The 23,636-nt window shown below is 69.0% G+C and overlaps 12 pseudogenes; all 12 read left to right on the plus strand.

The window, feature by feature from the left end:
- Positions 1-349: 349 nt before the first annotated feature.
- On the plus strand, positions 350-469 carry LOC148756949 (5S ribosomal RNA; annotated as a pseudogene).
- A 2,320-nt stretch (positions 470-2,789) lies between these two features.
- On the plus strand, positions 2,790-2,909 carry LOC148756950 (5S ribosomal RNA; annotated as a pseudogene).
- A 1,436-nt stretch (positions 2,910-4,345) lies between these two features.
- On the plus strand, positions 4,346-4,465 carry LOC148756951 (5S ribosomal RNA; annotated as a pseudogene).
- A 2,050-nt stretch (positions 4,466-6,515) lies between these two features.
- LOC148756952 (5S ribosomal RNA) lies at positions 6,516-6,635 on the plus strand (annotated as a pseudogene).
- Positions 6,636-8,955: 2,320 nt separating this feature from the next.
- Positions 8,956-9,075, plus strand: LOC148756953 (5S ribosomal RNA; annotated as a pseudogene).
- A 1,436-nt stretch (positions 9,076-10,511) lies between these two features.
- LOC148756954 (5S ribosomal RNA) lies at positions 10,512-10,631 on the plus strand (annotated as a pseudogene).
- Positions 10,632-12,681: 2,050 nt separating this feature from the next.
- On the plus strand, positions 12,682-12,801 carry LOC148756955 (5S ribosomal RNA; annotated as a pseudogene).
- Positions 12,802-15,122: 2,321 nt separating this feature from the next.
- Positions 15,123-15,242, plus strand: LOC148756956 (5S ribosomal RNA; annotated as a pseudogene).
- Positions 15,243-16,678: 1,436 nt separating this feature from the next.
- Positions 16,679-16,798, plus strand: LOC148756957 (5S ribosomal RNA; annotated as a pseudogene).
- A 2,050-nt stretch (positions 16,799-18,848) lies between these two features.
- On the plus strand, positions 18,849-18,968 carry LOC148756958 (5S ribosomal RNA; annotated as a pseudogene).
- Positions 18,969-21,288: 2,320 nt separating this feature from the next.
- LOC148756959 (5S ribosomal RNA) lies at positions 21,289-21,408 on the plus strand (annotated as a pseudogene).
- A 1,436-nt stretch (positions 21,409-22,844) lies between these two features.
- On the plus strand, positions 22,845-22,964 carry LOC148756960 (5S ribosomal RNA; annotated as a pseudogene).
- The last annotated feature ends 672 nt before the right edge of the window (positions 22,965-23,636 follow it).

Genomic DNA, 23,636 nt, shown 5'->3' on the forward strand with positions numbered 1-23,636 from the left:
GCGGTTGTTGGTAAACCTGGTGGCGGTAGGGGTGCGGGGTGTATGGCGGTCTGGGTCCGGGGAGTCCCAGGATGCCAGAGTTCCACGAATTCTGGCACCATCAGGGAAGTGGCAGTGTCCCATGGAGCCTCGGGTGGCGCGAAGGGGCCTCGCTGCCGGCCAGGAGTAGCCCGCCGCCCACGCCTGGGGCATTCGGAAGAGGCGGGGAGCCGGACTGGGAGGGGGACGCGGTGCTGGCAGAGCCGGCCAGCAGGTCGATGCTCACCACCGGAGCCGCGCATCTGCATGGCGCGCGCTCACGAGGCAGGCCGGGAGCAGGCTCTTGGGGCGCGGGGAGCCGGGTCCCAGCGTCTAGGGCCATACCACCCTGAACGCGCCCGATCTCCTCTGATCTCGGGAGCTAAGCAGGGCGGGGCCTGGTTAGTACTTGGATGGGAGACCGCCTGGGAATAGCTGCAGGCTTTTGCTCGCCTCTCCTTTTGCGCCGCCGCCCCGGCGTGGCTCCCTCCGAACCCCTGCCGCACCTTGCCCCTCTGCAGCCGCCCAGGCAGCCGAAGGTCCCCCTGGCCAGAGGAGGGTCAGTCGCCCAGCACTACAAGCTCGCATCCCCGGCCGCACACCAGGCCTGTCGGCCAGGGCTCCCCCCCACTCCCTCTTCTTAGTGCTCTTCGCCAAGGCAGGCCCTCAGCCTGCAGCAGTCAGCCGCCTCTCGGTCGCCGCCACCGCCATCGCAGGGCTCCCTCTCGCTCCCCGACCCTGCCGCCGCCGCAACCCCCAACGCCCAAGCCCAGGGCTGCCTGCCGGCGCAGGCCTCCACCAGGCTCTCTCCATCCCAGGACGTGCCGGTGCTTTGCACCTCTCCCCGAGCCCAGGGCACGCCCATCCCTGCGCCTGCCCTCGGGTCCCGACACACACGATCGGCGTGACCTCGGGCAAACGGGACGCCCACACGCCCCGCCCCACCGGAGTCTTCTGTCTCCGCTGGCAGGCACCTCGCCCCACACCCCCGCGCGCCCCTCCCGTCTCCCACAAGAGCCAGGAGCCCTCCCTTCCCGCCGGCCACGGTGTCCCTGAAACACAGGGCACAAAGAGCCGGGACAAACCAGGGGACGGCGGGAGCAGCACCCCAACACACCACGCGACATCGACTCCAGGGGAGACCACCACAAGGGCAGAGCAGGCACGCAGGCACACAACCCTCACAACCAGGGTGCCTGGGGGTGCCACTCTCCTCCCGCGGGCGGGTGCCTGGGCGGGGCTCAGAGACCACAGGCCCTCCGGAGACCCTGGCGGGCCGCCCCGGAGGCTTCAATGGTGACTGCCAACGCCAGGGCAATGCCTCCTTAGAGGAGCCCAGCCCCGGGCACGACCACACTCCGGTGGAGGAGCCGCCACTTCAACACAGCCTCAGTGCGTCTGTAACACTCCGTGTGCCCGCCTGTGCGTCCCTCCCACCCTCCCCCACCCCATATCTGTCAGGCTCTGAGAGGTGCCTGTTGGGCCCTGGCTCTGGCTCAGGAGCTCTCTCCCCGCGTGCCAGCCCCCTCTTTCTCTGTCTCTGTCCATGTCTCTCTGTATGTCTAGATACATACATGTACATATACGTGTATATTTCCATCTCGCTCCCTCTTACTCCTCCTCCCGTTCTGTCTGTCTGTCCCTGTCCTGCGGGGACTCTAGCCCCTCTGCCCGCACAAGAATGCAGGATTTGGCGAGGCCAAGAGGGAACACCAACAGACCACGGATAGGGGGCTCATAGCACCATGTCTCACGGGCGGCTGGCTTGGAGACTCGGCAAGCCGGAGCCGCCCGATCCCCAGCCTGCCGGCCGATTCTCTGCCAACCAACAGACCCGCCAACTTACCGACCCACCAAGCCGGCCAACTGCAGTCCGCGCCCCTCTGCAATTTGCAGTCCACAATCCGCGCTTCCTAGCTTGGCCACCGCAGCTCTGCCGGTGGCCAATGGCCAACTGGCAACAGCTGATGGCCAAGCGGTCACGGCTGATATCCATGCAGCCCCCACGCAGCACCCCTCCACGCGAGGCCCAGAGCCTGGAAAGTGCTCTCTGCGAGTCTGTCCCCACAGTCCCCGTCGGTCTCTCTCCGCCTCTCTCTTGCTCTGTCTCTGGCCTTCTCTCATCCTCTCTCTCACCTCCCTGGGTCAGGAGAGGTGACGTGTAGCCAGTGAAGTGAACAGTGATCGGGCGGGACGCCGGTCGCTGACGAGGGGCGAGAACCCAGAAAGAAGGCTGTGTGAGGAAGGGTGGCGGCGGACTGGAGGTGCTGCCCCCTGGTGGCGGGTGGCTCTCCCTGGCTTTGGGCCAGTGGGTGGGGCCGGCCAGGGCCAGGGCCTGGGTTGCACGTCCCTAGGGTGGAGGGGACTGAGAGGACCCTGCGACCCCCTCGGTGGCCCTGAGAGGTGGGGACAGCACAGCAGCAAGGGGGGTGTGCGGTTGTGGGGCTGGGGGGAGATGAGAGGGGTTGGGGTAGGGGGGCGGGGTAAAAGCCCTTCGGGGCCTGGGGAGGCCCAGGATGCCAGGGCGCCCAGACATATGTCACAGTCAGGGAAGTGACGGAGGCCCGTTAGAGCCACTGGGGGGCGCGAAGGGGCCTCGCTGCGGGCCAGGAGTAGCCCGTCGCCCACACCAGCGGCGTCCGGAGGAGGCGGGGAGCTGGCGGGAGGCGCTCGGGCAGACGTGCTCGCCACCCGAGCGGCCCAGCAGCATGGCGTGCGCTCAGAAGCAGGTCGGGAGCAGGCTCTTGGAGTGCCGGGAGCCGGGTCCCAGCGCCTAAGGCCACACCACCCTGCACGCGCCAGATCTCGTCTGATCTCGGGAGCTAAGCAGGGAGGGGCCTGGTTAGTACTTGGATGGGAGACCGCCTGGGAATAGCTGCAGGCTTTTGCTCGCCTCTCCTTTTGCATCGCCGCCCCGGCGTGGCTCCCTGCGAACCCCTGCCGCCCCTTGCCTCTCTGCAGCCGCCCAGCCAGCCGAAGGTCCCCCTGACCAGCAGAGGGTTAGCCGCCAGGCACTACAAGCTGGCAGCCCCGGCCGCACACCAGGCCCGTCGGCCAGGGCTCCCCCGCACACCCTCTTCTCAGTCCTCTTCAGTCCCGGAGGCTGTCATCTCGATCCCTTCGCCGACCTTCGATCGCCGCCACCGCCAACAGCGCTGCCCTCGCCCCCGCCGCCACCGCCAAATCCGCCGCCATCACCGCGCTCCCCACACCCCCCTCCAGCGCTGCCCTCACCCCTGCCCCCGCCCTCGCCACCGCCATCGCTGTACTGCTTCAATCTCCCGCCTCTGCTCTCCCCTCCTCCGCCGCCAGCACCGCCCTCTTCCCCGCTACCGCCGCCGCCGGCGCCGGCGCCAACCCTCCCCGCGCCCAGCGCCCGCCGACACAGCCCCCAACGCTGCCGCCGCCTCCATCGCCGACCTCGCAACCCTCCCGCGCCGCTGCCGCCGACGCCGCCAACGCTGCTCGCGATCAGCCCCCGCTTCTCCCGCCGCCGCCGCGATCACCGCGCTCCCCACCCCCTCCGCCAGCGCTGCCCTCGCCCCCTCCCCCGCCCCCGCCGCCGCCATCGCCGTACTCCCTCAAACTCCCTCCTCTGCTCTCCCCACCTCGGCCGCCAGCACCGCGCTCCCCATCCCCGCCGCCAGTGCTGCCCTGTTCCCCACCCCCGCCCCCGCCGCCGCCATTGCCGCACTCCCTCAATCTCCCTCCTCTGCTCTCCCCGCCTCCAGCACCGCCATCTCCCCCGCCTCCGCCCCAGCCCCCGCCGCCGCCGCCGCCACCATCGCCATACTCCCTCAATCTCCCGCCTCTGCTCTCCCGGCCTCCTCCGCCCCCGCCGCCGCCGCCGCCGCCGCCGCCGCCGCCGCCGCCGCCGCCCCCCCCTCCGCAGCCGCCCAAGCCGCCTCCGCGGGGTCCTCCCACAACTCCCAAGCCCAGGGTTGCCTGCTGGTGCAGGCCTCCCCCAGCCTTGGGGGTGCGGTTGTTGGTAAACCTGGTGGCGGTAGGGGGGCGGGGTGTATGGCGGTCTGGGTCCGGGGAGTCCCAGGATGCCAGAGTTCCACGAATTCTGGCACCATCAGGGAAGTGGCAGTGTCCCATGGAGCCTCGGGTGGCGCGAAGGGGCCTCGCTGCCGGCCAGGAGTAGCCCGCCGCCCACGCCTGGGGCATTCGGAAGAGGCGGGGAGCCGGACTGGGAGGGGGACGCGGTGCTGGCAGAGCCGGCCAGCAGGTCGATGCTCACCACCGGAGCCGCGCATCTGCATGGCGCGCGCTCACGAGGCAGGCCGGGAGCAGGCTCTTGGGGCGCGGGGAGCCGAGTCCCATCGTCTATGGCCGTACCACCCTGAACGCGCCCGATCTCCTCTGATCTCGGGAGCTAAGCAGGGAGGGGCCTGGTTAGTGCTTGGATGGGAGACCGCCTGGGAATACCTGTAGGCTTTTGCTCGCCTCTCCTTTTGCGCCGCCGCCCCTGCGTGGCTCCCTCCGAACCCCTGCCGCCCCTTGCCCCTCTGCAGCCGCCCATCCAGCCGAAGGTCCCCCTGGCCAGAGGCCGGTCAGCCACCCGGCGCTACAAGCTGGCAGCCCCGGCCGCACACCAGGCCCGTCGGCCAGGGCTCACCCCCACACCCTCTTCTTAGTCCTCTTCGCCGAGGCAGGCAGTCAGCCAGCAGCAGTTAGCCGAGCCTGTGTCTCCGCCGGCAGGCACCTCTCCCCACACCCCCGCGCGCCCCCTCCCATCGCCCACAAGAGCCAGGAACCCTCCCTTCCCGCAGTGGCCCCAACACACAGGGTACAAAGAGCCGGGACAAAGCAGGGGACTGAGGGAGCAGCACCCCAACACACCGCACGCCCTCGGACTCCAGGAGAGACCACCACAAGGGGAAGTGCAGGCACGCAGGCACACAACACTCTCAACCAGGGTGCCTGTGGGCTGCCACTCTCCTCCCGCGGGGCGGGGGGTTCCTGGGCGGGGCTCGGAGCCCACTGGCCCTCCCGCCCGGCCCGGGGGCTTCAAGGGTGACTTTCAATGCCCGGGCACTGCCTCCTTAGTGGAGCCCAGCCACGGGCATGACCACACTTCGGTTGAGAAGCTGCCACTTCAAAGCAGCGTCAGTGCGTCTGTCCCAGTCCGTGTGCCCGCTTGTGCGTCCCTCCCCCCTCCCCCACCCCATGTCTCTCTGGCTCTGTGACGTGCCTGTTGGGCTCTGGCTCTGGCTCAGGAGCTCTCTCCCCGCGTGCCAGCCCCCTCTTTCTCTGTCTCTGTCCATGTCTCTCTGTATGTCTAGGTACATACAGGTACATATAGGTGTATATTTCGATCTCGCTCCCTCTTTCTCCTCCTCCCGTTCTCTCTGTCGGTCCCTGTCCTGCGGGGACTCTAGTCCCTCTGCCCGCACAAGAACGCAGGATATGGCGAGGCCAAGAGGGAACACCAACAGAGCCACGGATAGGGGGCTCATAGCACTATGTCTCACGGGCGGCTGGCTCGGAGACACGGCAAGCCGGAGCCGCCCGATCCCCAACCTGTCGGCCGCTTCTCTGCCAACCCACCGACACACCGCCCGTCGACCCGCCAAGCGGGCCCACTGCAATCCGCGCCCCTCTGCAATTTGCAGTCCACCATCCGCGCTTCCTAGCTTGGCCACCGCAGCTCCTCCGGTGGCCAGTGGCCAATTGGCAACAGCTGATGGCCAAGCGGTCACAGCTGATGACCATGCAGCCCCCAAGCAGCACCCCTCCACGCGAGGCCCAGAGCCTGGAGAGTGCTCTCTGCGAGTCTGTCCCCACAGTCCCCGTCTGTCTCTCTCCGCCTCTCTCTTGCTCCGTCTCTGGCCTTCTCTCATCCTCTCTCTCACCTCCCTGGGTCAGGAGAGGTGACGTGTAGCCAGTGAAGGGACCGGACATCGGGCGGGGCTCCGGTCGCTGACGAGGGTTCCAGGGCCCAGACTGAAGGCTTGTGACGAAGGGTGGCTGCAGACTGGAGATGCTGCACCCTGGTGGCGCGGGTGGCTCTCCCTGGCTTTGGGCCTGTGGATGGGTCCGGTCAGGGCCAGGGCCTGGGTTGCACGTCCCTAGGGCCGGAGGGGACTGAGAGGACCCTGCGACCCCCTCGGTGGCCCTGAGAGGTGGGGACAGCACAGCAGCAAGGGGGGTGTGCGGTTGTGTGGCTGGGGGGAGATTTGAGGGGTTGGGGTAGGGGGACGGGGTAAAAGCCCTTCGGGGCCTGGGGAGGCCCAGGATGCCAGGGCGCCCAGACATATGTCACAGTCAGGGAAGTGACAGAGGCCCGTGGAGCCACTGGGGGGCGCGAAGGTGCCTCGCTGCGGGCCAGGAGTAGCCCGTCGCCCACACCAGCGGCGTCCGGAGGAGGCGGGGAGCGGGCGGGAGCCGCTCAGGCAGACGTGCTCGCCACCCTAGCGGCCCAGCAGCACGGCGCGCGCGGTCAGAGGCAGGCCGGGAGCAGGCTCTTGGGGCGCGGGGAGCCGGGTCCCAGCGTCTAGGGCCATACCACCCTGAACGCGCCCGATCTCGTCTGATCTCGGGAGCTAAGCAGGGAGGGGCCTGGTTAGTACTTGGATGGGAGACCGCCTGGGAATAGCTGCAGGCTTTTGCTAGCCTCTCCTTTTGCGCCGCCGCCCCGGCGTGGCTCCCTCCGAACCCCTGCCGCACCTTGCCCCTCTGCAGCCGCCCAGGCAGCCGAAGGTCCCCCTGGCCAGAGGAGGGTCAGTCGCCCAGCACTACAAGCTCGCATCCCCGGCCGCACACCAGGCCTGTCGGCCAGGGCTCCCCCCCACTCCCTCTTCTTAGTGCTCTTCGCCAAGGCAGGCCCTCAGCCTGCAGCAGTCAGCCGCCTCTCGGTCGCCGCCACCGCCATCGCAGGGCTCCCTCTCGCTCCCCGACCCTGCCGCCGCCGCAACCCCCAACGCCCAAGCCCAGGGCTGCCTGCCGGCGCAGGCCTCCACCAGGCTCTCTCCATCCCAGGACGTGCCGGTGCTTTGCACCTCTCCCCGAGCCCAGGGCACGCCCATCCCTGCGCCTGCCCTCGGGTCCCGACACACACGATCGGCGTGACCTCGGGCAAACGGGACGCCCACACGCCCCGCCCCACCGGAGTCTTCTGTCTCCGCTGGCAGGCACCTCGCCCCACACCCCCGCGCGCCCCTCCCGTCTCCCACAAGAGCCAGGAGCCCTCCCTTCCCGCCGGCCACGGTGTCCCTGAAACACAGGGCACAAAGAGCCGGGACAAACCAGGGGACGGCGGGAGCAGCACCCCAACACACCACGCGACATCGACTCCAGGGGAGACCACCACAAGGGCAGAGCAGGCACGCAGGCACACAACCCTCACAACCAGGGTGCCTGGGGGTGCCACTCTCCTCCCGCGGGCGGGTGCCTGGGCGGGGCTCAGAGACCACAGGCCCTCCGGAGACCCTGGCGGGCCGCCCCGGAGGCTTCAATGGTGACTGCCAACGCCAGGGCAATGCCTCCTTAGAGGAGCCCAGCCCCGGGCACGACCACACTCCGGTGGAGGAGCTGCCACTTCAACACAGCCTCAGTGCGTCTGTAACACTCCGTGTGCCCGCCTGTGCGTCCCTCCCACCCTCCCCCACCCCATATCTGTCAGGCTCTGAGAGGTGCCTGTTGGGCCCTGGCTCTGGCTCAGGAGCTCTCTCCCCGCGTGCCAGCCCCCTCTTTCTCTGTCTCTGTCCATGTCTCTCTGTATGTCTAGATACATACATGTACATATACGTGTATATTTCCATCTCGCTCCCTCTTACTCCTCCTCCCGTTCTGTCTGTCTGTCCCTGTCCTGCGGGGACTCTAGCCCCTCTGCCCGCACAAGAATGCAGGATTTGGCGAGGCCAAGAGGGAACACCAACAGACCACGGATAGGGGGCTCATAGCACCATGTCTCACGGGCGGCTGGCTTGGAGACTCGGCAAGCCGGAGCCGCCCGATCCCCAGCCTGCCGGCCGATTCTCTGCCAACCAACAGACCCGCCAACTTACCGACCCACCAAGCCGGCCAACTGCAGTCCGCGCCCCTCTGCAATTTGCAGTCCACAATCCGCGCTTCCTAGCTTGGCCACCGCAGCTCTGCCGGTGGCCAATGGCCAACTGGCAACAGCTGATGGCCAAGCGGTCACGGCTGATATCCATGCAGCCCCCACGCAGCACCCCTCCACGCGAGGCCCAGAGCCTGGAAAGTGCTCTCTGCGAGTCTGTCCCCACAGTCCCCGTCGGTCTCTCTCCGCCTCTCTCTTGCTCTGTCTCTGGCCTTCTCTCATCCTCTCTCTCACCTCCCTGGGTCAGGAGAGGTGACGTGTAGCCAGTGAAGTGAACAGTGATCGGGCGGGACGCCGGTCGCTGACGAGGGGCGAGAACCCAGAAAGAAGGCTGTGTGAGGAAGGGTGGCGGCGGACTGGAGGTGCTGCCCCCTGGTGGCGGGTGGCTCTCCCTGGCTTTGGGCCAGTGGGTGGGGCCGGCCAGGGCCAGGGCCTGGGTTGCACGTCCCTAGGGTGGAGGGGACTGAGAGGACCCTGCGACCCCCTCGGTGGCCCTGAGAGGTGGGGACAGCACAGCAGCAAGGGGGGTGTGCGGTTGTGGGGCTGGGGGGAGATGAGAGGGGTTGGGGTAGGGGGGCGGGGTAAAAGCCCTTCGGGGCCTGGGGAGGCCCAGGATGCCAGGGCGCCCAGACATATGTCACAGTCAGGGAAGTGACGGAGGCCCGTTAGAGCCACTGGGGGGCGCGAAGGGGCCTCGCTGCGGGCCAGGAGTAGCCCGTCGCCCACACCAGCGGCGTCCGGAGGAGGCGGGGAGCTGGCGGGAGGCGCTCGGGCAGACGTGCTCGCCACCCGAGCGGCCCAGCAGCATGGCGTGCGCTCAGAAGCAGGTCGGGAGCAGGCTCTTGGAGTGCCGGGAGCCGGGTCCCAGCGCCTAAGGCCACACCACCCTGCACGCGCCAGATCTCGTCTGATCTCGGGAGCTAAGCAGGGAGGGGCCTGGTTAGTACTTGGATGGGAGACCGCCTGGGAATAGCTGCAGGCTTTTGCTCGCCTCTCCTTTTGCATCGCCGCCCCGGCGTGGCTCCCTGCGAACCCCTGCCGCCCCTTGCCTCTCTGCAGCCGCCCAGCCAGCCGAAGGTCCCCCTGACCAGCAGAGGGTTAGCCGCCAGGCACTACAAGCTGGCAGCCCCGGCCGCACACCAGGCCCGTCGGCCAGGGCTCCCCCGCACACCCTCTTCTCAGTCCTCTTCAGTCCCGGAGGCTGTCATCTCGATCCCTTCGCCGACCTTCGATCGCCGCCACCGCCAACAGCGCTGCCCTCGCCCCCGCCGCCACCGCCAAATCCGCCGCCATCACCGCGCTCCCCACACCCCCCTCCAGCGCTGCCCTCACCCCTGCCCCCGCCCTCGCCACCGCCATCGCTGTACTGCTTCAATCTCCCGCCTCTGCTCTCCCCTCCTCCGCCGCCAGCACCGCCCTCTTCCCCGCTACCGCCGCCGCCGCCGGCGCCAACCCTCCCCGCGCCCAGCGCCCGCCGACACAGCCCCCAACGCTGCCGCCGCCTCCATCACCGACCTCGCAACCCTCCCGCGCCGCTGCCGCCGACGCCGCCAACGCTGCTCGCGATCAGCCCCCGCTTCTCCCGCCGCCGCCGCCAGGATCACCGCGCTCCCCACCCCCTCCGCCAGCGCTGCCCTCGCCCCCTCCCCCGCCCCCGCCGCCGCCATCGCCGTACTCCCTCAAACTCCCTCCTCTGCTCTCTCCCCCTTGGCCGCCAGCACCGCGCTCCCCATCCCCGCCGCCAGTGCTGCCCTGTTCCCCACCCCCGCCCCCGCCGCCGCCATTGCCGCACTCCCTCAATCTCCCTCCTCTGCTCTCCCCGCCTCCAGCACCGCCATCTCCCCCGCCTCCGCCCCAGCCCCCGCCGCCGCCGCCGCCACCATCGCCATACTCCCTCAATCTCCCGCCTCTGCTCTCCCGGCCTCCTCCGCCCCCGCCGCCGCCGCCGCCGCCGCCGCCGCCGCCGCCGCCGCCGCCCCCCCCTCCGCAGCCGCCCAAGCCGCCGCCGCGGGGTCCTCCCACAACTCCCAAGCCCAGGGTTGCCTGCTGGTGCAGGCCTCCCCCAGCCTTGGGGGTGCGGTTGTTGGTAAACCTGGTGGCGGTAGGGGGGCGGGGTGTATGGCGGTCTGGGTCCGGGGAGTCCCAGGATGCCAGAGTTCCACGAATTCTGGCACCATCAGGGAAGTGGCAGTGTCCCATGGAGCCTCGGGTGGCGCGAAGGGGCCTCGCTGCCGGCCAGGAGTAGCCCGCCGCCCACGCCTGGGGCATTCGGAAGAGGCGGGGAGCCGGACTGGGAGGGGGACGCGGTGCTGGCAGAGCCGGCCAGCAGGTCGATGCTCACCACCGGAGCCGCGCATCTGCATGGCGCGCGCTCACGAGGCAGGCCGGGAGCAGGCTCTTGGGGCGCGGGGAGCCGAGTCCCATCGTCTATGGCCGTACCACCCTGAACGCGCCCGATCTCCTCTGATCTCGGGAGCTAAGCAGGGAGGGGCCTGGTTAGTGCTTGGATGGGAGACCGCCTGGGAATACCTGTAGGCTTTTGCTCGCCTCTCCTTTTGCGCCGCCGCCCCTGCGTGGCTCCCTCCGAACCCCTGCCGCCCCTTGCCCCTCTGCAGCCGCCCATCCAGCCGAAGGTCCCCCTGGCCAGAGGCCGGTCAGCCACCCGGCGCTACAAGCTGGCAGCCCCGGCCGCACACCAGGCCCGTCGGCCAGGGCTCACCCCCACACCCTCTTCTTAGTCCTCTTCGCCGAGGCAGGCAGTCAGCCAGCAGCAGTTAGCCGAGCCTGTGTCTCCGCCGGCAGGCACCTCTCCCCACACCCCCGCGCGCCCCCTCCCATCGCCCACAAGAGCCAGGAACCCTCCCTTCCCGCAGTGGCCCCAACACACAGGGTACAAAGAGCCGGGACAAAGCAGGGGACTGAGGGAGCAGCACCCCAACACACCGCACGCCCTCGGACTCCAGGAGAGACCACCACAAGGGGAAGTGCAGGCACGCAGGCACACAACACTCTCAACCAGGGTGCCTGTGGGCTGCCACTCTCCTCCCGCGGGGCGGGGGGTTCCTGGGCGGGGCTCGGAGCCCACTGGCCCTCCCGCCCGGCCCGGGGGCTTCAAGGGTGACTTTCAATGCCCGGGCACTGCCTCCTTAGTGGAGCCCAGCCACGGGCATGACCACACTTCGGTTGAGAAGCTGCCACTTCAAAGCAGCGTCAGTGCGTCTGTCCCAGTCCGTGTGCCCGCTTGTGCGTCCCTCCCCCCTCCCCCACCCCATGTCTCTCTGGCTCTGTGACGTGCCTGTTGGGCTCTGGCTCTGGCTCAGGAGCTCTCTCCCCGCGTGCCAGCCCCCTCTTTCTCTGTCTCTGTCCATGTCTCTCTGTATGTCTAGGTACATACAGGTACATATAGGTGTATATTTCGATCTCGCTCCCTCTTTCTCCTCCTCCCGTTCTCTCTGTCGGTCCCTGTCCTGCGGGGACTCTAGTCCCTCTGCCCGCACAAGAACGCAGGATATGGCGAGGCCAAGAGGGAACACCAACAGAGCCACGGATAGGGGGCTCATAGCACTATGTCTCACGGGCGGCTGGCTCGGAGACACGGCAAGCCGGAGCCGCCCGATCCCCAACCTGTCGGCCGCTTCTCTGCCAACCCACCGACACACCGCCCGTCGACCCGCCAAGCGGGCCCACTGCAATCCGCGCCCCTCTGCAATTTGCAGTCCACCATCCGCGCTTCCTAGCTTGGCCACCGCAGCTCCTCCGGTGGCCAGTGGCCAATTGGCAACAGCTGATGGCCAAGCGGTCACAGCTGATGACCATGCAGCCCCCAAGCAGCACCCCTCCACGCGAGGCCCAGAGCCTGGAGAGTGCTCTCTGCGAGTCTGTCCCCACAGTCCCCGTCTGTCTCTCTCCGCCTCTCTCTTGCTCCGTCTCTGGCCTTCTCTCATCCTCTCTCTCACCTCCCTGGGTCAGGAGAGGTGACGTGTAGCCAGTGAAGGGACCGGACATCGGGCGGGGCTCCGGTCGCTGACGAGGGTTCCAGGGCCCAGACTGAAGGCTTGTGACGAAGGGTGGCTGCAGACTGGAGATGCTGCACCCTGGTGGCGCGGGTGGCTCTCCCTGGCTTTGGGCCTGTGGATGGGTCCGGTCAGGGCCAGGGCCTGGGTTGCACGTCCCTAGGGCCGGAGGGGACTGAGAGGACCCTGCGACCCCCTCGGTGGCCCTGAGAGGTGGGGACAGCACAGCAGCAAGGGGGGTGTGCGGTTGTGTGGCTGGGGGGAGATTTGAGGGGTTGGGGTAGGGGGACGGGGTAAAAGCCCTTCGGGGCCTGGGGAGGCCCAGGATGCCAGGGCGCCCAGACATATGTCACAGTCAGGGAAGTGACAGAGGCCCGTGGAGCCACTGGGGGGCGCGAAGGTGCCTCGCTGCGGGCCAGGAGTAGCCCGTCGCCCACACCAGCGGCGTCCGGAGGAGGCGGGGAGCGGGCGGGAGCCGCTCAGGCAGACGTGCTCGCCACCCTAGCGGCCCAGCAGCACGGCGCGCGCGGTCAGAGGCAGGCCGGGAGCAGGCTCTTGGGGCGCGGGGAGCCGGGTCCCAGCGTCTAGGGCCATACCACCCTGAACGCGCCCGATCTCCTCTGATCTCGGGAGCTAAGCAGGGCGGGGCCTGGTTAGTACTTGGATGGGAGACCGCCTGGGAATAGCTGCAGGCTTTTGCTCGCCTCTCCTTTTGCGCCGCCGCCCCGGCGTGGCTCCCTCCGAACCCCTGCCGCACCTTGCCCCTCTGCAGCCGCCCAGGCAGCCGAAGGTCCCCCTGGCCAGAGGAGGGTCAGTCGCCCAGCACTACAAGCTCGCATCCCCGGCCGCACACCAGGCCTGTCGGCCAGGGCTCCCCCCCACTCCCTCTTCTTAGTGCTCTTCGCCAAGGCAGGCCCTCAGCCTGCAGCAGTCAGCCGCCTCTCGGTCGCCGCCACCGCCATCGCAGGGCTCCCTCTCGCTCCCCGACCCTGCCGCCGCCGCAACCCCCAACGCCCAAGCCCAGGGCTGCCTGCCGGCGCAGGCCTCCACCAGGCTCTCTCCATCCCAGGACGTGCCGGTGCTTTGCACCTCTCCCCGAGCCCAGGGCACGCCCATCCCTGCGCCTGCCCTCGGGTCCCGACACACACGATCGGCGTGACCTCGGGCAAACGGGACGCCCACACGCCCCGCCCCACCGGAGTCTTCTGTCTCCGCTGGCAGGCACCTCGCCCCACACCCCCGCGCGCCCCTCCCGTCTCCCACAAGAGCCAGGAGCCCTCCCTTCCCGCCGGCCACGGTGTCCCTGAAACACAGGGCACAAAGAGCCGGGACAAACCAGGGGACGGCGGGAGCAGCACCCCAACACACCACGCGACATCGACTCCAGGGGAGACCACCACAAGGGCAGAGCAGGCACGCAGGCACACAACCCTCACAACCAGGGTGCCTGGGGGCTGCCACCCTCCTCCCGCGGGCGGGTGCCTGGGCGGGGCTCAGAGACCACAGGCCCTCCGGAGACCCTGGCGGGCCGCCCCGGAGGCTTCAATGGTGACTGCCAACGCCAGGGCAATGCCTCCTTAGAGGAGCCCAGCCCCGGGCACGACCACACTCCGGTGGAGGAGCCGCCACTTCAACACAGCCTCAGTGCGTCTGTAACACTCCGTGTGCCCGCCTGTGCGTCCCTCCCACCCTCCCCCACCCCATATCTGTCAGGCTCTGAGAGGTGCCTGTTGGGCCCTGGCTCTGGCTCAGGAGCTCTCTCCCCGCGTGCCAGCCCCCTCTTTCTCTGTCTCTGTCCATGTCTCTCTGTATGTCTAGATACATACATGTACATATACGTGTATATTTCCATCTCGCTCCCTCTTACTCCTCCTCCCGTTCTGTCTGTCTGTCCCTGTCCTGCGGGGACTCTAGCCCCTCTGCCCGCACAAGAATGCAGGATTTGGCGAGGCCAAGAGGGAACACCAACAGACCACGGATAGGGGGCTCATAGCACCATGTCTCACGGGCGGCTGGCTTGGAGACTCGGCAAGCCGGAGCCGCCCGATCCCCAGCCTGCCGGCCGATTCTCTGCCAACCAACAGACCCGCCAACTTACCGACCCACCAAGCCGGCCAACTGCAGTCCGCGCCCCTCTGCAATTTGCAGTCCACAATCCGCGCTTCCTAGCTTGGCCACCGCAGCTCTGCCGGTGGCCAATGGCCAACTGGCAACAGCTGATGGCCAAGCGGTCACGGCTGATATCCATGCAGCCCCCACGCAGCACCCCTCCACGCGAGGCCCAGAGCCTGGAAAGTGCTCTCTGCGAGTCTGTCCCCACAGTCCCCGTCGGTCTCTCTCCGCCTCTCTCTTGCTCTGTCTCTGGCCTTCTCTCATCCTCTCTCTCACCTCCCTGGGTCAGGAGAGGTGACGTGTAGCCAGTGAAGTGAACAGTGATCGGGCGGGACGCCGGTCGCTGACGAGGGGCGAGAACCCAGAAAGAAGGCTGTGTGAGGAAGGGTGGCGGCGGACTGGAGGTGCTGCCCCCTGGTGGCGGGTGGCTCTCCCTGGCTTTGGGCCAGTGGGTGGGGCCGGCCAGGGCCAGGGCCTGGGTTGCACGTCCCTAGGGTGGAGGGGACTGAGAGGACCCTGCGACCCCCTCGGTGGCCCTGAGAGGTGGGGACAGCACAGCAGCAAGGGGGGTGTGCGGTTGTGGGGCTGGGGGGAGATGAGAGGGGTTGGGGTAGGGGGGCGGGGTAAAAGCCCTTCGGGGCCTGGGGAGGCCCAGGATGCCAGGGCGCCCAGACATATGTCACAGTCAGGGAAGTGACGGAGGCCCGTTAGAGCCACTGGGGGGCGCGAAGGGGCCTCGCTGCGGGCCAGGAGTAGCCCGTCGCCCACACCAGCGGCGTCCGGAGGAGGCGGGGAGCTGGCGGGAGGCGCTCGGGCAGACGTGCTCGCCACCCGAGCGGCCCAGCAGCATGGCGTGCGCTCAGAAGCAGGTCGGGAGCAGGCTCTTGGAGTGCCGGGAGCCGGGTCCCAGCGCCTAAGGCCACACCACCCTGCACGCGCCAGATCTCGTCTGATCTCGGGAGCTAAGCAGGGAGGGGCCTGGTTAGTACTTGGATGGGAGACCGCCTGGGAATAGCTGCAGGCTTTTGCTCGCCTCTCCTTTTGCATCGCCGCCCCGGCGTGGCTCCCTGCGAACCCCTGCCGCCCCTTGCCTCTCTGCAGCCGCCCAGCCAGCCGAAGGTCCCCCTGACCAGCAGAGGGTTAGCCGCCAGGCACTACAAGCTGGCAGCCCCGGCCGCACACCAGGCCCGTCGGCCAGGGCTCCCCCGCACACCCTCTTCTCAGTCCTCTTCAGTCCCGGAGGCTGTCATCTCGATCCCTTCGCCGACCTTCGATCGCCGCCACCGCCAACAGCGCTGCCCTCGCCCCCGCCGCCACCGCCAAATCCGCCGCCATCACCGCGCTCCCCACACCCCCCTCCAGCGCTGCCCTCACCCCTGCCCCCGCCCTCGCCACCGCCATCGCTGTACTGCTTCAATCTCCCGCCTCTGCTCTCCCCTCCTCCGCCGCCAGCACCGCCCTCTTCCCCGCTACCGCCGCCGCCGCCGGCGCCAACCCTCCCCGCGCCCAGCGCCCGCCGACACAGCCCCCAACGCTGCCGCCGCCTCCATCACCGACCTCGCAACCCTCCCGCGCCGCTGCCGCCGACGCCGCCAACGCTGCTCGCGATCAGCCCCCGCTTCTCCCGCCGCCGCCGCCAGGATCACCGCGCTCCCCACCCCCTCCGCCAGCGCTGCCCTCGCCCCCTCCCCCGCCCCCGCCGCCGCCATCGCCGTACTCCCTCAAACTCCCTCCTCTGCTCTCTCCCCCTTGGCCGCCAGCACCGCGCTCCCCATCCCCGCCGCCAGTGCTGCCCTGTTCCCCACCCCCGCCCCCGCCGCCGCCATTGCCGCACTCCCTCAATCTCCCTCCTCTGCTCTCCCCGCCTCCAGCACCGCCATCTCCCCCGCCTCCGCCCCAGCCCCCGCCGCCGCCGCCGCCACCATCGCCATACTCCCTCAATCTCCCGCCTCTGCTCTCCCGGCCTCCTCCGCCCCCGCCGCCGCCGCCGCCGCCGCCGCCGCCGCCGCCGCCGCCGCCCCCCCCTCCGCAGCCGCCCAAGCCGCCGCCGCGGGGTCCTCCCACAACTCCCAAGCCCAGGGTTGCCTGCTGGTGCAGGCCTCCCCCAGCCTTGGGGGTGCGGTTGTTGGTAAACCTGGTGGCGGTAGGGGGGCGGGGTGTATGGCGGTCTGGGTCCGGGGAGTCCCAGGATGCCAGAGTTCCACGAATTCTGGCACCATCAGGGAAGTGGCAGTGTCCCATGGAGCCTCGGGTGGCGCGAAGGGGCCTCGCTGCCGGCCAGGAGTAGCCCGCCGCCCACGCCTGGGGCATTCGGAAGAGGCGGGGAGCCGGACTGGGAGGGGGACGCGGTGCTGGCAGAGCCGGCCAGCAGGTCGATGCTCACCACCGGAGCCGCGCATCTGCATGGCGCGCGCTCACGAGGCAGGCCGGGAGCAGGCTCTTGGGGCGCGGGGAGCCGAGTCCCATCGTCTATGGCCGTACCACCCTGAACGCGCCCGATCTCCTCTGATCTCGGGAGCTAAGCAGGGAGGGGCCTGGTTAGTGCTTGGATGGGAGACCGCCTGGGAATACCTGTAGGCTTTTGCTCGCCTCTCCTTTTGCGCCGCCGCCCCTGCGTGGCTCCCTCCGAACCCCTGCCGCCCCTTGCCCCTCTGCAGCCGCCCATCCAGCCGAAGGTCCCCCTGGCCAGAGGCCGGTCAGCCACCCGGCGCTACAAGCTGGCAGCCCCGGCCGCACACCAGGCCCGTCGGCCAGGGCTCACCCCCACACCCTCTTCTTAGTCCTCTTCGCCGAGGCAGGCAGTCAGCCAGCAGCAGTTAGCCGAGCCTGTGTCTCCGCCGGCAGGCACCTCTCCCCACACCCCCGCGCGCCCCCTCCCATCGCCCACAAGAGCCAGGAACCCTCCCTTCCCGCAGTGGCCCCAACACACAGGGTACAAAGAGCCGGGACAAAGCAGGGGACTGAGGGAGCAGCACCCCAACACACCGCACGCCCTCGGACTCCAGGAGAGACCACCACAAGGGGAAGTGCAGGCACGCAGGCACACAACACTCTCAACCAGGGTGCCTGTGGGCTGCCACTCTCCTCCCGCGGGGCGGGGGGTTCCTGGGCGGGGCTCGGAGCCCACTGGCCCTCCCGCCCGGCCCGGGGGCTTCAAGGGTGACTTTCAATGCCCGGGCACTGCCTCCTTAGTGGAGCCCAGCCACGGGCATGACCACACTTCGGTTGAGAAGCTGCCACTTCAAAGCAGCGTCAGTGCGTCTGTCCCAGTCCGTGTGCCCGCTTGTGCGTCCCTCCCCCCTCCCCCACCCCATGTCTCTCTGGCTCTGTGACGTGCCTGTTGGGCTCTGGCTCTGGCTCAGGAGCTCTCTCCCCGCGTGCCAGCCCCCTCTTTCTCTGTCTCTGTCCATGTCTCTCTGTATGTCTAGGTACATACAGGTACATATAGGTGTATATTTCGATCTCGCTCCCTCTTTCTCCTCCTCCCGTTCTCTCTGTCGGTCCCTGTCCTGCGGGGACTCTAGTCCCTCTGCCCGCACAAGAACGCAGGATATGGCGAGGCCAAGAGGGAACACCAACAGAGCCACGGATAGGGGGCTCATAGCACTATGTCTCACGGGCGGCTGGCTCGGAGACACGGCAAGCCGGAGCCGCCCGATCCCCAACCTGTCGGCCGCTTCTCTGCCAACCCACCGACACACCGCCCGTCGACCCGCCAAGCGGGCCCACTGCAATCCGCGCCCCTCTGCAATTTGCAGTCCACCATCCGCGCTTCCTAGCTTGGCCACCGCAGCTCCTCCGGTGGCCAGTGGCCAATTGGCAACAGCTGATGGCCAAGCGGTCACAGCTGAATACCATGCAGCCCCCAAGCAGCACCCCTCCACGCGAGGCCCAGAGCCTGGAGAGTGCTCTCTGCGAGTCTGTCCCCACAGTCCCCGTCTGTCTCTCTCCGCCTCTCTCTTGCTCCGTCTCTGGCCTTCTCTCATCCTCTCTCTCACCTCCCTGGGTCAGGAGAGGTGACGTGTAGCCAGTGAAGGGACCGGACATCGGGCGGGGCTCCGGTCGCTGACGAGGGTTCCAGGGCCCAGACTGAAGGCTTGTGACGAAGGGTGGCTGCAGACTGGAGATGCTGCACCCTGGTGGCGCGGGTGGCTCTCCCTGGCTTTGGGCCTGTGGATGGGTCCGGTCAGGGCCAGGGCCTGGGTTGCACGTCCCTAGGGCCGGAGGGGACTGAGAGGACCCTGCGACCCCCTCGGTGGCCCTGAGAGGTGGGGACAGCACAGCAGCAAGGGGGGTGTGCGGTTGTGTGGCTGGGGGGAGATTTGAGGGGTTGGGGTAGGGGGACGGGGTAAAAGCCCTTCGGGGCCTGGGGAGGCCCAGGATGCCAGGGCGCCCAGACATATGTCACAGTCAGGGAAGTGACAGAGGCCCGTGGAGCCACTGGGGGGCGCGAAGGTGCCTCGCTGCGGGCCAGGAGTAGCCCGTCGCCCACACCAGCGGCGTCCGGAGGAGGCGGGGAGCGGGCGGGAGCCGCTCAGGCAGACGTGCTCGCCACCCTAGCGGCCCAGCAGCACGGCGCGCGCGGTCAGAGGCAGGCCGGGAGCAGGCTCTTGGGGCGCGGGGAGCCGGGTCCCAGCGTCTAGGGCCATACCACCCTGAACGCGCCCGATCTCCTCTGATCTCGGGAGCTAAGCAGGGCGGGGCCTGGTTAGTACTTGGATGGGAGACCGCCTGGGAATAGCTGCAGGCTTTTGCTCGCCTCTCCTTTTGCGCCGCCGCCCCGGCGTGGCTCCCTCCGAACCCCTGCCGCACCTTGCCCCTCTGCAGCCGCCCAGGCAGCCGAAGGTCCCCCTGGCCAGAGGAGGGTCAGTCGCCCAGCACTACAAGCTCGCATCCCCGGCCGCACACCAGGCCTGTCGGCCAGGGCTCCCCCCCACTCCCTCTTCTTAGTGCTCTTCGCCAAGGCAGGCCCTCAGCCTGCAGCAGTCAGCCGCCTCTCGGTCGCCGCCACCGCCATCGCAGGGCTCCCTCTCGCTCCCCGACCCTGCCGCCGCCGCAACCCCCAACGCCCAAGCCCAGGGCTGCCTGCCGGCGCAGGCCTCCACCAGGCTCTCTCCATCCCAGGACGTGCCGGTGCTTTGCACCTCTCCCCGAGCCCAGGGCACGCCCATCCCTGCGCCTGCCCTCGGGTCCCGACACACACGATCGGCGTGACCTCGGGCAAACGGGACGCCCACACGCCCCGCCCCACCGGAGTCTTCTGTCTCCGCTGGCAGGCACCTCGCCCCACACCCCCGCGCGCCCCTCCCGTCTCCCACAAGAGCCAGGAGCCCTCCCTTCCCGCCGGCCACGGTGTCCCTGAAACACAGGGCACAAAGAGCCGGGACAAACCAGGGGACGGCGGGAGCAGCACCCCAACACACCACGCGACATCGACTCCAGGGGAGACCACCACAAGGGCAGAGCAGGCACGCAGGCACACAACCCTCACAACCAGGGTGCCTGGGGGTGCCACTCTCCTCCCGCGGGCGGGTGCCTGGGCGGGGCTCAGAGACCACAGGCCCTCCGGAGACCCTGGCGGGCCGCCCCGGAGGCTTCAATGGTGACTGCCAACGCCAGGGCAATGCCTCCTTAGAGGAGCCCAGCCCCGGGCACGACCACACTCCGGTGGAGGAGCCGCCACTTCAACACAGCCTCAGTGCGTCTGTAACACTCCGTGTGCCCGCCTGTGCGTCCCTCCCACCCTCCCCCACCCCATATCTGTCAGGCTCTGAGAGGTGCCTGTTGGGCCCTGGCTCTGGCTCAGGAGCTCTCTCCCCGCGTGCCAGCCCCCTCTTTCTCTGTCTCTGTCCATGTCTCTCTGTATGTCTAGATACATACATGTACATATACGTGTATATTTCCATCTCGCTCCCTCTTACTCCTCCTCCCGTTCTGTCTGTCTGTCCCTGTCCTGCGGGGACTCTAGCCCCTCTGCCCGCACAAGAATGCAGGATTTGGCGAGGCCAAGAGGGAACACCAACAGACCACGGATAGGGGGCTCATAGCACCATGTCTCACGGGCGGCTGGCTTGGAGACTCGGCAAGCCGGAGCCGCCCGATCCCCAGCCTGCCGGCCGATTCTCTGCCAACCAACAGACCCGCCAACTTACCGACCCACCAAGCCGGCCAACTGCAGTCCGCGCCCCTCTGCAATTTGCAGTCCACAATCCGCGCTTCCTAGCTTGGCCACCGCAGCTCTGCCGGTGGCCAATGGCCAACTGGCAACAGCTGATGGCCAAGCGGTCACGGCTGATATCCATGCAGCCCCCACGCAGCACCCCTCCACGCGAGGCCCAGAGCCTGGAAAGTGCTCTCTGCGAGTCTGTCCCCACAGTCCCCGTCGGTCTCTCTCCGCCTCTCTCTTGCTCTGTCTCTGGCCTTCTCTCATCCTCTCTCTCACCTCCCTGGGTCAGGAGAGGTGACGTGTAGCCAGTGAAGTGAACAGTGATCGGGCGGGACGCCGGTCGCTGACGAGGGGCGAGAACCCAGAAAGAAGGCTGTGTGAGGAAGGGTGGCGGCGGACTGGAGGTGCTGCCCCCTGGTGGCGGGTGGCTCTCCCTGGCTTTGGGCCAGTGGGTGGGGCCGGCCAGGGCCAGGGCCTGGGTTGCACGTCCCTAGGGTGGAGGGGACTGAGAGGACCCTGCGACCCCCTCGGTGGCCCTGAGAGGTGGGGACAGCACAGCAGCAAGGGGGGTGTGCGGTTGTGGGGCTGGGGGGAGATGAGAGGGGTTGGGGTAGGGGGGCGGGGTAAAAGCCCTTCGGGGCCTGGGGAGGCCCAGGATGCCAGGGCGCCCAGACATATGTCACAGTCAGGGAAGTGACGGAGGCCCGTTAGAGCCACTGGGGGGCGCGAAGGGGCCTCGCTGCGGGCCAGGAGTAGCCCGTCGCCCACACCAGCGGCGTCCGGAGGAGGCGGGGAGCTGGCGGGAGGCGCTCGGGCAGACGTGCTCGCCACCCGAGCGGCCCAGCAGCATGGCGTGCGCTCAGAAGCAGGTCGGGAGCAGGCTCTTGGAGTGCCGGGAGCCGGGTCCCAGCGCCTAAGGCCACACCACCCTGCACGCGCCAGATCTCGTCTGATCTCGGGAGCTAAGCAGGGAGGGGCCTGGTTAGTACTTGGATGGGAGACCGCCTGGGAATAGCTGCAGGCTTTTGCTCGCCTCTCCTTTTGCATCGCCGCCCCGGCGTGGCTCCCTGCGAACCCCTGCCGCCCCTTGCCTCTCTGCAGCCGCCCAGCCAGCCGAAGGTCCCCCTGACCAGCAGAGGGTTAGCCGCCAGGCACTACAAGCTGGCAGCCCCGGCCGCACACCAGGCCCGTCGGCCAGGGCTCCCCCGCACACCCTCTTCTCAGTCCTCTTCAGTCCCGGAGGCTGTCATCTCGATCCCTTCGCCGACCTTCGATCGCCGCCACCGCCAACAGCGCTGCCCTCGCCCCCGCCGCCACCGCCAAATCCGCCGCCATCACCGCGCTCCCCACACCCCCCTCCAGCGCTGCCCTCACCCCTGCCCCCGCCCTCGCCACCGCCATCGCTGTACTGCTTCAATCTCCCGCCTCTGCTCTCCCCTCCTCCGCCGCCAGCACCGCCCTCTTCCCCGCTACCGCCGCCGCCGCCGGCGCCAACCCTCCCCGCGCCCAGCGCCCGCCGACACAGCCCCCAACGCTGCCGCCGCCTCCATCACCGACCTCGCAACCCTCCCGCGCCGCTGCCGCCGACGCCGCCAACGCTGCTCGCGATCAGCCCCCGCTTCTCCCGCCGCCGCCGCCAGGATCACCGCGCTCCCCACCCCCTCCGCCAGCGCTGCCCTCGCCCCCTCCCCCGCCCCCGCCGCCGCCATCGCCGTACTCCCTCAAACTCCCTCCTCTGCTCTCTCCCCCTTGGCCGCCAGCACCGCGCTCCCCATCCCCGCCGCCAGTGCTGCCCTGTTCCCCACCCCCGCCCCCGCCGCCGCCATTGCCGCACTCCCTCAATCTCCCTCCTCTGCTCTCCCCGCCTCCAGCACCGCCATCTCCCCCGCCTCCGCCCCAGCCCCCGCCGCCGCCGCCGCCACCATCGCCATACTCCCTCAATCTCCCGCCTCTGCTCTCCCGGCCTCCTCCGCCCCCGCCGCCGCCGCCGCCGCCGCCGCCGCCGCCGCCGCCGCCGCCCCCCCCTCCGCAGCCGCCCAAGCCGCCGCCGCGGGGTCCTCCCACAACTCCCAAGCCCAGGGTTGCCTGCTGGTGCAGGCCTCCCCCAGCCTTGGGGGTGCGGTTGTTGGTAAACCTGGTGGCGGTAGGGGGGCGGGGTGTATGGCGGTCTGGGTCCGGGGAGTCCCAGGATGCCAGAGTTCCACGAATTCTGGCACCATCAGGGAAGTGGCAGTGTCCCATGGAGCCTCGGGTGGCGCGAAGGGGCCTCGCTGCCGGCCAGGAGTAGCCCGCCGCCCACGCCTGGGGCATTCGGAAGAGGCGGGGAGCCGGACTGGGAGGGGGACGCGGTGCTGGCAGAGCCGGCCAGCAGGTCGATGCTCACCACCGGAGCCGCGCATCTGCATGGCGCGCGCTCACGAGGCAGGCCGGGAGCAGGCTCTTGGGGCGCGGGGAGCCGAGTCCCATCGTCTATGGCCGTACCACCCTGAACGCGCCCGATCTCCTCTGATCTCGGGAGCTAAGCAGGGAGGGGCCTGGTTAGTGCTTGGATGGGAGACCGCCTGGGAATACCTGTAGGCTTTTGCTCGCCTCTCCTTTTGCGCCGCCGCCCCTGCGTGGCTCCCTCCGAACCCCTGCCGCCCCTTGCCCCTCTGCAGCCGCCCATCCAGCCGAAGGTCCCCCTGGCCAGAGGCCGGTCAGCCACCCGGCGCTACAAGCTGGCAGCCCCGGCCGCACACCAGGCCCGTCGGCCAGGGCTCACCCCCACACCCTCTTCTTAGTCCTCTTCGCCGAGGCAGGCAGTCAGCCAGCAGCAGTTAGCCGAGCCTGTGTCTCCGCCGGCAGGCACCTCTCCCCACACCCCCGCGCGCCCCCTCCCATCGCCCACAAGAGCCAGGAACCCTCCCTTCCCGCAGTGGCCCCAACACACAGGGTACAAAGAGCCGGGACAAAGCAGGGGACTGAGGGAGCAGCACCCCAACACACCGCACGCCCTCGGACTCCAGGAGAGACCACCACAAGGGGAAGTGCAGGCACGCAGGCACACAACACTCTCAACCAGGGTGCCTGTGGGCTGCCACTCTCCTCCCGCGGGGCGGGGGGTTCCTGGGCGGGGCTCGGAGCCCACTGGCCCTCCCGCCCGGCCCGGGGGCTTCAAGGGTGACTTTCAATGCCCGGGCACTGCCTCCTTAGTGGAGCCCAGCCACGGGCATGACCACACTTCGGTTGAGAAGCTGCCACTTCAAAGCAGCGTCAGTGC

This window comes from Rhinolophus sinicus, chromosome 10 (assembly GCF_057876585.1).
Source record: "Rhinolophus sinicus isolate RSI-liver-muscle chromosome 10, RSI-T2T, whole genome shotgun sequence".
NCBI classification, from domain to species: domain Eukaryota; kingdom Metazoa; phylum Chordata; class Mammalia; order Chiroptera; family Rhinolophidae; genus Rhinolophus; species Rhinolophus sinicus.